The sequence below is a fragment of the Rhineura floridana genome, chromosome 16 (genome assembly GCF_030035675.1).
Source record: "Rhineura floridana isolate rRhiFlo1 chromosome 16, rRhiFlo1.hap2, whole genome shotgun sequence".
NCBI classification, from domain to species: Eukaryota; Metazoa; Chordata; class Lepidosauria; order Squamata; family Rhineuridae; genus Rhineura; species Rhineura floridana.
In genome coordinates this window covers 8,347,062-8,359,131 of record NC_084495.1, presented here as the reverse complement: position 1 = coordinate 8,359,131, position 12,070 = coordinate 8,347,062, and the positions used below count along the sequence as shown (strand labels likewise).

At 42.8% G+C, this 12,070-nt stretch overlaps 1 protein-coding gene across 3 annotated transcripts in view; it reads left to right on the top strand.

The window, feature by feature from the left end:
• LOC133371179 (vascular endothelial growth factor receptor kdr-like) overlaps nucleotides 1-12,070 on the top strand; it is a 344,491-nt gene that overhangs the window by 231,807 nt on the left and 100,614 nt on the right. The gene's annotated exons all lie outside the window — the stretch shown is intronic.

Sequence of the window (12,070 nt, the reverse complement as noted above, 5' to 3'; positions counted from 1 at the left end):
TATTATTTTGAACAGGGAGTTTTCCCCAGCCCTAAGTGAAGATGGGATTGAACCTGGTGCCTTCTGCATGCATAGCAGAAGCTCCACCACTGAGCTACAGCCCTTCCTGTATATTCTGGAGCCATGACACCTCCTTGATGCAGTTCTCCAGAACTTAAGCAGCAAAATCTGAGAGAAAGCTTCCCTATACCAAGTCAGACCATTGGTCCACCTAGCTCCACACAGACTGCCCATGGCTTTCCAGGGTTTCAGTCAGGAGTCTTTCTGAGCTTTACCTGGAAATGCTGGGGATTGCACCTGCAATCTGCATGCAAAGCAGGTGCTCTGCCTCTGATCTCTGGCCCTTCCACAATGCCTCTGAAGCTACCGTATACCAAGCCCATTTTGTTCCGTGTCGTCTATTCTTAATGGCAGCAGTTCTTCAGGGTCCTGACCAGACCTCCTGAGAAAGGAGGAGGAGAGGAGCATGGAATTCGGTGTAACCTTTGGCCCAGTGGTAGCGCACAAGCAGCGGGAAACCCAGAGTCCCTCCCTGGCATCTCAGCTTAAAGAATCTTAGGGGACAGAACTGAGAAAAGACCTTTTGATGAGACCTTGGAGGGCAGCTGCTGGCTATAGCAGAGAGTGCTGGGGTCACAACCATACCGTACATCATGGCTTCCCCAAAGAATCCTCGGAACTGAGTTTGTTAAGGATGTTGGGAATTGTAGCTCTGGGAGAAGTAAACTACAGGATTCCCCCAGGATTCTTTGAGGGAAGCCATGTGCTTTAAATGTATGTTAAATGGATGGAGTGGATGAGCCAAAGGTATGACTTGGAAAAAAGGCAGTTTTCTTGCCTGTTGTAAGCTACAAGTTTTAATAGATGTAATTGATTGGTTAATCAATTAATACTTTGCTGTATGAATTTATGCCCTGCCCTCTAGTGTAAAACATTCCTAGGGAAGCTTACATAGTTTAACAAAACAAAATGAAAGCCAAGTTTTAATATTTGGGATTGAGAGTTAAGGGCACACACTTATTTTCTGTGAATGCTTGTCTGGTGTGTTGTTATAAAGGAAATGAAGAAAATTAGCAATGTTAATTTATGAATCAGTTAAAGGCGAGATAGTCAACTACACATTTCTTTAATTGGGTTGCAAGTTCTAATATTGAGATGACAATGACACAAAAACTGGTAATGGGGTAACCAACACCAACACACTCACATCTTGGTGTTCACCATCTCTTTAGAGACTGGCCAGAGCAGTCCTAACCCTGCCTGGGTGACCGTCAACGTGATGTAGCCATCACTGAATCCAAAGCCCTGGCAGCTCCTGCCAGCCATCTTGGTGCAGCAGCTCCAGTCTGGTGCAGCAGATGGGCCTGGATTGGACCACACCCATGTTAGTTAGTATAGGCTCCAGCGAATCCTTGAATGAAATGCTGCATTTTGAGGTTCAGTAGGTCTCCCTGTCGGCAGCATTCCTCTCTGCTGGCTTGTGCTTCATCTTCACTCACCCACCCACTCTCTCACACACACATATACCCCTAAACATCAGGGTGTTAGGGTTGCTCCCTGAAGTTAAGAATGAACCCTTATATACCCAGTCGATACCTGAAGCGGACCTTTAGCGTTGTGGCACCAACACTTTGGAATCAGGTACCATCTCTGTTATCTTTTTGGTGCCTACTGAAAACCTTCCTCTTTCAACAAGCCTTTTAAGTAGAGACCTTATCCCAGTCTGAATCTGTGTTGGAATTACTTTTTTAGATGTTTTTAAGGCTTTTTTAAAAAGGTGTTTTGTTTTAATATGTTTTAAAGTCTTTTGTTTTTAAGATCTTTTAGAGTATTTTAATGTTTTTGTTTGCAGCCCTGGGCTCCTTCTGGGAGGAAGGGTGGGATAGAAATGTAATAAATAAATAAATAAAACCAATGAAAAGTTCTCTTCCACAAGCCCTATGAAAATGAATGGACGCTTGTTAGGAATGGAGGAGAAATTCAATTTTATTTGCATTTTAACAAGAGTCTACCTGATTTGCATTTCTCAAACAAATACATGACCTGAAATCCAACTATCCTTTAAAATTTGCACTTGTCCAGATTTTGCGAAGCCATTCTCCAGCCCAAACAATATGTACAAAAATGCATATTTTTAAGATGAAAGGTGCATAAAAGCTCATATTTTAGTAAAAATAACATACAGAATTAGGGGAATTGGCTGCAAAAATTTGTATGTTAGCCAAAACTGCATACAAAAATATGCTTATTTAGAGAAATCCACAATAAAATGCTGACTTATTTCCATGAGGATCTTAAAATCAATAAATAAGAAATTTGTTGTTGTTATGTGCCTTCATGTCGATTACGACTTATGGTGACCCTATGAATCAGTGACCTCCAAGAGCATCTGTCATGAACTACCCCGTTCAGATCTTGTAAGTTCAGGTCTGTGGCTTCCTTTATGGAATGAATCCATCTCTTGTTTGGCCTTCCTCTTTCTATACTCCCTTCTGTTTTTCCCAGCATTATGGTCTTTTCTAGTGAATCAGGTCTTCTCATGATGTGTCCAAAGTATGATAACCTCAGTTTCATCATTTTAGCTTCTAGTGGCAGTTCTGGTTTAATTTGTTCTAACACCCAATTATTTGTCTTTTTCGCAGTCCATGGTATCTGCAAAGCTCTCCTCCAACACTACATTTCAAATGAATTGACTTTTCTCTTATCAGCTTTTTTCACTGTCTATTTTCACAACCATACATAGAGATCGGGAATACCATGGTCTGAATGATCCTCACTTTATTGTTCAGTGATACATCTTTGCATTTGAGGACCTTTTCTAGTTCTCTCATAGCTGCCCTCCCCAGACCTATTCTTCTTCTTATTTCTTGACTATTGTCTCCATTTTGGTTAATGACGGGGCCGAGGTATTGATAAACCTTGACTAGTTCAATGTCCTCATTGTCAACTTTAAAGTTACATAAATCTTCTGTTGTCATTACTTTAGTCTACTTGATGTTCAGCTGTAGTCCTGCATTTGTGCTTTCCTCTTTAATTTTCATCAGCATTAGTTTCAAATCATTACTAGTTTCTGCTAGTAGTATGGTATCGTCTGCATATCTTAAATTACTGATATTTCTCCCCCCAATTTTCACACCTCCTTCATCTTGGTCCAATCCCACTTTTCGTATGATATGTTCTGCGTATAGATTAAACAGATAGGGTGATAAAATACACCCCTGTCTCACACCCTTTCTCCATATTCTCCATATTCTGTTCTTACAGTAGCCTCTTGTCCAGAGTATAGGTTGCGCATCAGGACAATCAGATGCTGTGGTACTCCCATTTCTTTTAAAGCATTCCATAGTTTTTCATGATCTACACAGTCAAAGGCTTTGCTGTAATCTATCAAGCATAGGGTGATTTTCTTCTGAAATTCCTTGGTCCGTTCCATTATCCAACATATGTCTGCAATATGATCTCTGATGCCTCTTCCCTTTCTAAATCCAGCTTGGACGTCTGGCATTTCTCGCTCCATATATGGTAAGAGCCTTTGTTGTAGAATCTTGAGCATTACTTTACTTGCATGGGATATTAAGGCAATAGCTCGATAATTACTGCATTCCCTGGAATCCCTTTTCTTTGGAATTGGGATATATATTGAACGCTTCCAGTCTGTGGGCCATTGTTTAGTTTTCCCTATTTGTTGACAAATGTTTGTCAAAATTTGGACAGATTCAGTCTCAGTAGCTTGTAGCAACTCTATTGGTATGCCATCTATTCCTGGTGATTTGTTTCTTCCAAGTATTTTAAGAGCAGCTTTCACCTCACATTCTAAAATTTCTGGTTCTTCCTCATACGGTTCCTCCGTGAATGAATCTGTCATCCTGGCATCTCTTTTATAGAGTTCTTCAGTGTATTGCTTCCATCTTCCTCTTATTTCATGTTGGTCACTCAGTGTGTTCCCCTGTTGATTATTCAACATCCCTACTCTTGGTTTAAATTTCCCTTTCATTTCTCTAATCTTTTGGAATAGGGCTCTTGTTCTTCCCTTTTTGTTGCCCTCTTCTGTTTCTCTACAATAACGATTGTAATAGTTCTCTTTGTCCTTATTTACTAGTCGCTCTGTTGTTGCATTAAGGGTTCTGACCATGTTTCTATCTCCTCTTGCTTTTGCTTTCCTTCTCTCTTTAACCATTTTAAGAGTTTCGTCAGTCATCCATCGAGGCCTTTCTGTCTTTTTAACTAGAGGTATTGTCCTTTTGCATTCTTCCCTGACAATGTCCCTGACTTCAGTCCATAGTTCTTCTGGTTCAGAAGAAAATCAGAAACTTAGAGAACTGAAATTGTCACAATTCATCCATCCCTAAAGCCTGTTCAGGTCTGACTCCTTACAGTGGAATTTGCACAGAAGAATTGGCTGCTGGATTGTGCACCTACTCAGTATCCTCACACAAAAGTTTAAAAATCCTACAGAGGAGACATTAGATAAGAGACTTTGTCAGATTCCCAAATGGGGGTAGCTACAAACAGTTGCTCCAGACAGTTTGTCCACTCCTGACATATTTTTGAGATACATTAAAAAAAAATGCCTGCATTGTTTCAAGCTGGCAAGGGGATTGCTCCATCCATTCTGACTGTTGTTGCTGCTGTATGGAAGCTGAAATGTAGAACATGCAAAAGCACAAAAGGTTTAAATTATACACATGATTGTACAAAGGACAGGAAATTAAAGCCAATTAATTCCTTGTAAATACAAATGGAACCAGACTTCCATTTTGATTAATGCTAACAGTTTAGCTTCCCTCACCAGAATATTTCTCTGTTTGTGCTAAGGACTCCTGGGCAGTGTAGAGCTACTAAACTGCAATAAATGCAAAAATAACAATAACCACAGCTGAAAACAAATACACAGCAATTGCTTGTAGAAGATGCTGCATGGCATGTACTTCAGTGTGTGTGTGTGTTTAAAAAAGGCCATTTGCATCTGTTCAGTACGAAGATGTTAATTATATGTTTATGCCTCTGGCCCAGGTAAGCAATGTCATTTAACAAGGAAAGTGCAAATGTATTCTCAAAGATAAAAAGTTATCCTTAGGCAAGGTGTATAGAGCAAGAAAAGTGTCTTTTTAACCCTTCCACACAAAAAAGAAAAAATAGAGTTGCCAGGTTTGATCCCACCCCTTCCCAGCTTGGAGTCATCCAGATAGACTACAACTTCCATCAGCCTCAGCCAGCACTTGGCAGAGGCTGATGGGAATTGTAGTCTAAAACATCTGTAAGGCACCAGGCTGGAAAAGCCTGGTTTAATCAATTAAAAACCTTGTCTTTGATTATGGGTCCCTCCAGCCATCCTGTTTGTGGTGCAATCAGGGTGAACTGTGCTCATGATGCTATCAGGCAATACTGCTTTCAATACTGTTTGCACCTGCAGAAGTTTCAGGACAGACATCCTGCTTCATTTTCAGTCAGCGCATGTAGCATCTCGCTGACATCCTGTAACTTTTCATACATCAAATGTTTCAGGACTGCTGCAGTGGAAGTGTGCTCCTTCAGGCAGCAATAATATGATAACATTGGGGAAGCACAGCAGACAATTAATAAAGCAAAATGATGGGTGAACAGTTCAGTATAAATCCACCACTAAGAGAGTTCTGTTGTATCAATGACACGTAGCAGAACGCACCTGCAAAACGCACACACCACAGTGCCTGGAGAGGCTCTAAAAAGGCCCTGCAAAGTAATTAGGTGGAACTTTAATGCAAGAACTTATACAGTATTACCTCAGTTAACAAATCCTCTGGGAAAGAAGCTCCTTTTAATCCAACCTTTTTTGGCGCACACTCTGACATAGTACGAATACGAATCATTTATTACGGTCACAGACCACATATTAAAAAAACATACAGTATGGAGGATTAAAATACTTAAGAGACGAAACCACCAGAATTCCTAAAGCCCATAGATAATTCTTTAAGGAGCGGGCTGACAACATTTCCTAATTTGCATTGTAATGAGAAACAACGTTGCGACATTAGTGGTGACATAAGATGACACATCACTTAAACAGATCGTCACCAAATTGGCAGGATTGCCCTTAGGCAAAGCAGTTAAGAAAGGGGAGATTAACTTCCTTCTAACATAGAATTGTGGGTGCTGCAGGCAGCTCTCTCACATGTGGCTGGAATGGCAATCCTTCCCGGATGGTGCCAGCTCCTCCGCAATAAACAGTGCTTCCAGTGCCCTGGAAACACTGTTTACTGTTTACTGCAGAAGCATCTGCTCGAGTGTAAAGGACGATGACAGAGAGAGAGAGCAAGCACAGGGCGGTGGCTGCCCCTTGCCTTCCTGCTTGAGTGTATGGAAAGGAGAACTGTGCTCAAAGCTTCAGATTGCTATAGCAAGATGCTACATGATAAAGGCAAAAAGGCAAGGCAGGCATCCCTGGATGCATTTTGGAAGAAGCTTTCAAGTGCCCTGTATGCAAGCCTTACCTGACCTGGTTGTTTCATTTTGGACACGTGTATTGTTAGTTTTGAATGAAACGTTTGGTGAAATATGTTGAGCTGCTCTTCTTTTTTGTGGTGTAGGAACCTATCCCTATTCTTTCCATATGATTCATAGAATCATAGAATAGTAGAGTTGGAAGGGGCCTATAAGGCCATCAAGTCCAACCCCCTGCTCAATGCAGGAATCCAAATCAAAGCATTCCCAACAGATGGCTGTCCAGCTGCCTCTTGAATGCCTCCAGTGTCGGAGAGCCCACTACCTCTCGAGGTCAATGGTTCCATTGCCATATGGCTCTAACAGTTAGGACGTTTTTCCTGATGTCCAGTCGAAATCTGGCTTCCTGCAACTTGAGCCCATTATTCCGTGTCCTATACTCTGGGATGATCGAGAAGAGATCCTGGCCCTCCTCTATGTGACAACCTTTCATGTACTTGAAAAGTGCTATCATATCTCCCCTCAAACTTCTCTTCTCCAGGCTAAACATGCCCAGTTCTTTCAGTCTCTCCTCATAGGGCTTGGTTTCCAGTCCCCTGATCATCCTTGATGCCCTCCTTTGAACCCGTTCCAGTTTGTCTGCATTCTTCTTGAATTGCGGAAACCAGAACTGGATGCAGTATTCAAGATGAGGCCTAACCAGTGGTGAATAGAGGGGAACTAATACTTCACGCGATTTGGAAACTATACTTCTGTTAATGCAGCCTAATATAGCATTTGCCTTTTTTGCAGCCACATTACGCTGTTGGTTCATATTTAGCTTGTGATCAATGTCAATTCCAAGATCCTTCACACATGTCATATTGCTGAGCCAGGTATCCCCCATCTTATAACTCTGAATTTGGTCTCTTTTTCCTAAGTGTAGAACTTTGCATTTATCCCTGTTGAATTTCATTCTGTTGTTTTCAGCCCAATGCTCCAGCCTATCAAGGTCCCTTTGAATTTTGTTTCTGTCTTCCACGGTATTAGCTATGCCCCCCAATTTTGTATCATCTGCAAATTAGATAAACATGCTCTGTACCTCCTCATCCAAGTTGTTAATAAAAATGTTGAAGAGCACTGGTCCCAGGACTGAGCCCTGTGGTACCCCACTTGTTACTTCCGCCCAGTTTGAGAAGGAACCATTGATAAGCACTCTTTGAGTACGATTCTGGAGCCAGCTGTGGATCCAACCTGATAGTTGTTCCATCCAGCCCACATTTAGCTAGCTTGCTAATCAGAATATCATGGGGCACTTTGCCAAAAGCTTTGCTGAAGTCGAGATATATTATGTCCACAGCGTTCCCACAGTCTGGAGGTTACCCGATCAAAAAATGAGATAAGATTAGTTTGGCAGGATTCGTTCTTCATGAATCCATGTTGGGTCCTAGTAATCACTGCATTGTTTTCAAGGTGCTTACTGATTGACTGCTTTATAATCTGCTCCAGAGTTTTTCCAGGGATTGATGTTAGGCTGACTGGTCTGTAGTTCCCCGGTTCCTCCTTTTTGCCCTTTTTGAAGATAGGGACGACATTCGCTCTCCTCCAGTCATCCAGCACTTCAAAAGTCCTCCACGATTTCGCAAAGATAATAGAAAGCAGTTCTGAGAGTTCTTCAGCCAGTTCCTTCAATACTCTAGGATGCAGTTCATCGGGCCCTGCAGATTTGACTTCGTTCAAAGTGATTAGGTATTCCTTGACCATTTGTCTGTCAAGCTCAAGCTCCAATCCTGCCCCTTTGACTTCATGTTTCCCAGGAGGGTCATAGACCCTCTTTTGGGAGAAGACAAAGCCAAAGTAGGAATTAAGCACTTCTGCCTTTTCTTTGTCATCTGTTATCATTTTGCCGTCCTCATTGAGTAGCTGTGCCACCATTTCTTTTCTCTGTCTTTTACTATGGATGTACCTGAAGAAAGCTTTTTTGTTGCTTTTAGCATCCCTCGCTAACCTCAGCTCATTCTCAGCTTTAGCCTTCCTGACACCATCCCTGCAATTCCGTGATACCTGCCTGTACTCTTCCTTTGTGGCCTGGCCTTCTTTCCACTTCCTGCATGTTTCCTTTTTGTTTTCAGGTCACCTCTAAGCTTTTTGTGAAGCCACATTGGCTTCTTCTGCTGTTTCCCCCCTTTTTTCGTTGTTGGAATTTCTTGCCATTGCGCTCTTAGAATTTCCTTTTTTAGAAACTCCCACCCATCTTGGACTCCTTTTCTCATTAGGGTCACTTGCCATGGAACCATACTTACAATAGTTCTGAGTTTATTGAATTCAACTTTCCTGAAGTCCAAGGTCCGTGTATGGCTACTCTCAGCTTTTGCTTCTGTTAAAATCAAGAATTCGAGTATGGTGTGGTCACTTTCCCCCAGAGTTCCTGTAACTGCCACTTCATCCACCAAATCATCTCTATTGGTTAGAATCAAGTCCAGGATAGCTGATCCTCTGGTTGCTTCCTCCACTTGCTGTAAGAGAAAGTTATCTCCAACACAAATCAGAAATTTCTTGGAGGGGCCGTGTTTGGCAGAATTTGTCTCCCAACAGATATCAGGATAATTGAAGTCCCCCATTACTACTAAGTCATGACTCCTTGATACATCGGCAATTTGCTTTTCAAAAGTTACATTCTCGTCTTCTCCTTGATTGGGTGGTCGGTAATAGACTCCAAGCACCACATTCCTTTTATTACTTGCCCCATTAATTTTAATCCAGATACTCTTGGTGGAACTACCAAGCTCATCTTCCTGTATTTCTGTGCAGGGATATATATTTTTAACATACAGTGCAACTCCACCTCCCTTTTTATTCCATCTGTTCTTTTTGCACAAGTTATATCCTTCCTACCTCTGGTACCAAAGATTCTGTTAAAGAAGTCTTGTCTAGGAACACTTGTACTTTGTTAACTGAGGTATTACTGTATAAAACCAGCTGAAAGTGCCCAGGATTGCCCAGGTATTATAAGAAACAACAACAGAACACAATTGTGAAAGGTTCCATCTGTCATCTTGGTTCAATATGGTGTCCAATTGTATCCAAGCATAGATGAAAACCTGCTCTTTCATCTCAGGAACCATCATGCAAAATTTGTTTATGATATCTTACCTTTGGTTAAAACCAGTCCAGGTTTGAAAGATTCAGTCTGCCAACTTGATTCAAATTGTATCCAAACGTGGTCAAAAACCTGCTCCTTGTTCTCAGAAACCATCATGAAATTGCGGTTGTGGTATCTCAGAGGTTGCCAGCATGGTGCCTGCAGGAGCAGATGTGTCCCCAGAGCCCTTCCTTGGTGCCCTCGGGGTCCCTCTCCTACCCCTTACCCCTCCCTGCTGAAGTTCAGCTTGAAAGAAGAATTCTGTCGTAGCCAATGGAATGTGTGATGGTGTGTGTGCAGCGCCCATGACAGTTTCTCTGGTTTGCAAATGTCTCCACAGGCCCCAAAAGATTGGCAACCCCTGAGATATCACAAGAGGTGTCCAAATACATCGTGAACAGACAAAGAGATACAAACAACTTCCCAAACTATATAGTGTGGCAGGGGGTGGGGGACAGACAAGGTCTACCTTGGCAGAATCCCCCTTTCCCCTTACGCATGAGGGAATTACGCTCCTCAGATGTGTGTGCATCATCTCAGAAAAGTAAAGTTTGCTTCTTTCTTTCTTTCAAGCTGTTATGTTATTCACCTGCAAATATGCAGACCTTTTGATGAATTAATTTGATTAATTAACGAAAACTCATGTGTTATCTAAGGTGTCTTTCATTGGGTGTCAGCCCTAGAGTCTGAATCAAACTAAATTAAATTGCCACCAGAACGCTTTTTTTAAAAAAAGAATTCTATAGGGATGCTTTAACTTTGATTCCTTTGAGCAGGGGGTTGGACTAATAGGTGCCTTCCAGCTCTATTATTCTATGATTCTGTGAAAGCAGCCTTCAGGCTTAAAAAGATTCCCCCATCCCTGTATATGCTGACTGGCAATGACTCTCTGTGGTTTCAGCCATGCCTCGAGATGCTGGTCATTGATCTGTAAGCTGCTGTGGGGGCGTTCTTGGTTGAAGAGCAGGGTTAAGCATGCTTATATTCATTCACTCATTTCAGAGTTCCACACTGTATCCCTCTCTGAGCAAAATCACTAGCTATGTCTGTTGCTGAATATTGCTTAGAGAATTCAAAACAGGTTCTGGATATTCATGCCCTGTAGTTTCCTTCTGTCTGGGGTGGATTCATGCCCACTTTCAAGCTGACAGATTGCAAGCACCATGTGTAAGATGTGAAAGAAATCCATATTGCAAAAATTTGTTTACAGCTCGTTGAACAAACAACCTGTTAGCCAAGAGAAGCTAAAAAGAACAACTAAGCTGAATAAACCATTGTGTGAGCTCAACTAGAATTCCTGAGCAGCCCTGATTCTAGACGGAAACAAAAGTTACTGTTTCTAGTCTGGAAAACCTAGACGTATTAGCAAGGAACCCTGTTCAGGTGACTATCACATGGTCAGAAGATGGGAGGAGCAGGAGCCTCCCAACTTCCTCGCATTCAGCTGAAGGTCTGGACAATAAGCATTCATGCTCAACTGCACACATGGACAGGAAGCCGGCCTTTTGTGCTACCGTGCACACAAAGAAAGCTCAGCTACCTGCACATAAAGCTTTTTGAGACCTTCAGGGGATTGTGGAGTTCAGGAGCAAGGAAAAGTGAGGACAATTCCCCGCACATGCATTTGAACATGAGAAGTGGGCTGGGCTGGATATTATTACCGACAGATGGGATGCTATGCTGGCATGGGGGACCTCAGGCCTGAAAGTCAAATGCAACCCTCCAGGCCACTCCGGTTGGCCCTTGGGATTCTTCCTTGGACATACCCTACAAGGATACTCCATATGCCCTCTGCAAGTGCTTTTGCCTGGCTGGAACGTCTCCTCAAACTGTGATAATGCCTTTTGTTTGGATGGATGGAGGATGGATGTTCATGTGGGAAGGGGCTGTGTCTCAGCAGGAGAGCATCTGCCTTGTATGCAGAAGGTCCCTGGTTCAGTTCCCAGCATCTCCAGGTAGGGCTGGGAGAGATCCCCTGCCTGAAACCCTGGAGAGCCACTGCCAGTCAGTGCAGACTGTACTGAGCTAAATGGAGCAAGGGCAGCTTCCTGTGTTCCATGTAGAAACCTCAGACTTGTGCATGGCTGGATGTAGCCCACTGTACAAAAAGGTAAGAGTCATACCCATTGGTCCACCCACTTTTTGGTCTGGCCTCGCCCGCCACTGGCATGCAACCCCAGGAGGAAATATGGCCTTCAGATTGAAAACATTCCCCCCCTTATCCTATGCACTCTTGGATAACAAAGTGATAGGATAATTGCAATACAGGTTGGTCCTCTGCATCTTAGGAATTGTCTCCTCCCATATGGTCCTGACTTTCCCTTGCACCCTACCCGTGTCTCCTGGCTCCATAATCCCCCTGTTTCTGTTTTTTAGGTCTGCAGAGGGTCAAGGCAGGGTGTTTGTGGTGATGGCACCCACCTTGTGAGACTCCCATCCTAGGAAAACCTGTTCAACTTCCTCCTTCACCCTGGTACCCCCTGGGGGTGAGAAGGTATTTGTAGGGCTCGCACCAGACTCCAGGGG